Source organism: Etheostoma spectabile, chromosome 20 (genome assembly GCF_008692095.1).
Source record: "Etheostoma spectabile isolate EspeVRDwgs_2016 chromosome 20, UIUC_Espe_1.0, whole genome shotgun sequence".
NCBI lineage: Eukaryota > Metazoa > Chordata > Actinopteri > Perciformes > Percidae > Etheostoma > Etheostoma spectabile.
Window position 1 is genome coordinate 19,822,758 of NC_045752.1, and position 3,272 is coordinate 19,826,029.

Sequence of the window (3,272 nt, forward strand, 5' to 3'; positions counted from 1 at the left end):
AAACATGTCTGTCAATTTGACACATTTGGCAGCGACTGTTTCTTTTTCTCATGCCACTTCTCTGCACCTCCTTTCCGTTTCTTCTCCATGATCTCTATCCCTATTCTAGCCGGGCAGATGCACACTGAAACTGCATGTAGGCAGAAATCCCAAAGAGGAGGATGTTTAAAGTTATGATTGAGCCAGTCCAGTTAAGAAATTAAGAATACAACCAATGGGCCGCTGAGCTACGTGTTTCATGGGCCGCGTCTGTCAGAAAAAAAACCTAGCCTAGTGATATTTTTCCCTGTTTGCCAGATGGCCAGTCCACCCTTGGTAGGAAGTAAAAGACAAGTGGAACTGGAAACAGCAAGATATTAGTTACAGACAGAAGACAACAAGACGTCATGAAGACAGCAACAACAGAAGCATTGCAACCAACAAAACACAGCCAGGCAGCTGTGATTACAGCTATTTTCCTGAACCATGGAAACGTGGAGAGCATCAATAAGCAATAGGACAAAGAAATAATACAAACATCCGGATGGAGATCTGGATAAAATATTAAAAATCGCAGTTCAGTACAAAGTGAACATGTCACAATCTCCACATTAATCGGTAACGATAAATAAGTGACCAGTCTGTCCCAGTGAATGTCAAAGTACAGTAATTATTGTATGTGATGGTTCAATTTTCTGAAGCCTGAAATCGGAGCCAAGTGGAGGTGCAGAAGTCTAGTTTCCTCTCAGACCACTCGGCCCAAAGGCTGTTTGCTGACACCCATAAACGTCCTGACTCAGCAAAAGAAGAAGTAAAGAGAAAATCCCGGCAGAGTGCAGGATGTCTCTGCAGACATAGACACCACCTAACACTTCTAGAGGGTCATAAGGGATGGAGAGGGGTTACTTTTGTGTGTTGTTTATGAAACTCGTTCTCACTCCCAACTCGTGAAATCCTGACACTTGGTCAGTGGCTCTCACATCACCAACAATCAGCCTTTAGCATCTGTATGGGAAGATGACGTAGAATTACTAGCTGACGCCAAGAGTCCCAACTAAGCGCGTCTAAATATGGCGCCATAGGGCTAGACGCGAGTCCAAAGAGCGCCAAATAGTGATGCCAAGGGTCCCACCCAAACACGTCAAAAAGAATCCGAGAATCCGGACCAAGCGTCTAAATACAACACTAAAGAAGACTTTTTGTGTAAATAACAAACACCAAAGGTACCTGACCAAGGGTTGCTAGGGTGAGCTCTATATAGAAACCTGTAGAGGGGTCTCTTTAGAGAAACCTGTAGGGGGGAGCTCTATAGAAAAACCTGTAGGGAAGGCTCTATATAGAAACATGTAGGGGGGGCTCTATAGAGACACCTGTAGGGGGAGCTCTATAGAGAAACCTGTAGGGAAGGCTCTATATAGAAACCTGTAGAGGTTGTCTCTTAGAGAAACTGTAGGGGGAGCTCTATAGAGAAACCTGTAGGGAAGGCTCTATATAGAAACCTGTAGGGGGGGCTCTATAGAGACACCTGTAGGGGGAGCTCTATAGAGAAACCTGTAGGGAAGGCTCTATATAGAAACCTGTAGAGGGTTCTCTATAGAGACACCTGTAGGGGGAGCTCTATAGAGAAACCTGTAGGGAAGGCTCTATATAGAAACCTGTAGGGGGGGCTCTATGAGAAACCTGTGAGGGTCTCTTTCTGTATAGAAACCTGTAGGGGGCTCTATGAAGAACCTGTAGGAGAGGCTCTATATAGAAACCTGTAGGGGGGCTCTATAGAGAAACCTGTAGGGGGAGCTCTATAGAGAAACCTGTAGGGAAGCTCTATATAAAACCTGTAGGGGGGGGCTCTATAGATAAACCTGTAGGGGGCTCTGTAGAGAAACCTGTAGGGGGAGCATTATAGGAGAAACCTTAGGGGCTCTCTATAGAGAAACTTGTAGGGGGGCTCTGTAGAGAAACCTGTAGGGGGAGCATTATAGAGAAACCTGTAGGGGGGCTCTCTATAGAGAAACTTGTAGGGGGGGCTCTATAGAGAAACCTGTAAGGGGGTTGATAGAGAAACATGTGAGCAAAAAGCAAAGAAATGGCCAAAACGGCATAGCGCCCCTTTAACAACTAATTCTCCAACCTAAACAAAAATCTAACTGCTTCATATGAGTGTTTTCTGATCTGGGACCTCTGTGGTTAATGTCAGTAAAGATAGAAGATGGAAAGATGGTTGTCATGGTTAAACGAGACTAATTTTGGCTAGAAGACAGAAAGCAAAGAGCAGTTTCTGATGGAAAAGTCCGAAACAGAAGGTTGTTTTGCAGCGCTATGACAACACAATGCACCTTCACCTAATCAACATCATTTTTTTTCCAGGAAAACACGTTGTGTCAAATGTTCTCGGTAATTAAGCTGTTACCAATTACAGGTAGGAACCGGGAGAGGAAACGAGGAGAGGAACTAATAAACTGAGAGCATTGACATTTTGAGCTCCTCACTCGGCATGATGGGAAGGAATTAACTTTAACAGATAAAGACAGGTTCATCTGGCTTTGAGCAGATTCGGCACATCCCCGCCGCAGCCATCTGACGCTCCGTAATTAGACCGTGGCGCTGTAACAGTTCATTAGTGAGTCGTTAGATGCTAATGAAGTGAAACTGCAGGGACCACAGCAACAGGAATACCACACAGTACTCTCCAAGAAGTGTCTGGGTATTAGGAATTGTATCACTGTGTATTTTAAACTGCTGTTACGCCCCAGTCTAGGGGGGCCTAGGACACAACATGAAGAAGAAGAAATGGCCCCATCTTCCCTGTCCCCCCCCGTCCCCCCAAATAGCCACAAAACTTCTTGTGTTGTTACAATGTATTTTATTTGACATTAAGACATTCAATGTTGAATGTGATTACATTGAACTAAACAAAGCTTCAGGGTGGCCTACTACAAAAAACAACAAACAAAACAACAAACAAAACAATGCTATCTAGAGAGTAAGAACTGAACCTAATGGACCAACATCTGGTCAAAAGAACAACAAAGACTTCCCTCTCTAAACTAAGAAAACAGGAGAAAAACTAAACACTTCAACTCTTACACGTGGAAACTGAAAAGTAACGTCAACTTAACAAAGACACCGTGTGGCTGGCTGGTTGGGAGGAGAGGAGGAGAGGAAGAGAGGAGGATGAGGATGAGGAGGACAGGAGAATGAGGAGGAGAGGAAGATGAGGATGAGGAGGAGAGGAGGATGAGGAGGAGAGGAGGAGAGGAGGATGAGGAGGAGAGGAGGATGAGGAGAATGAGGAT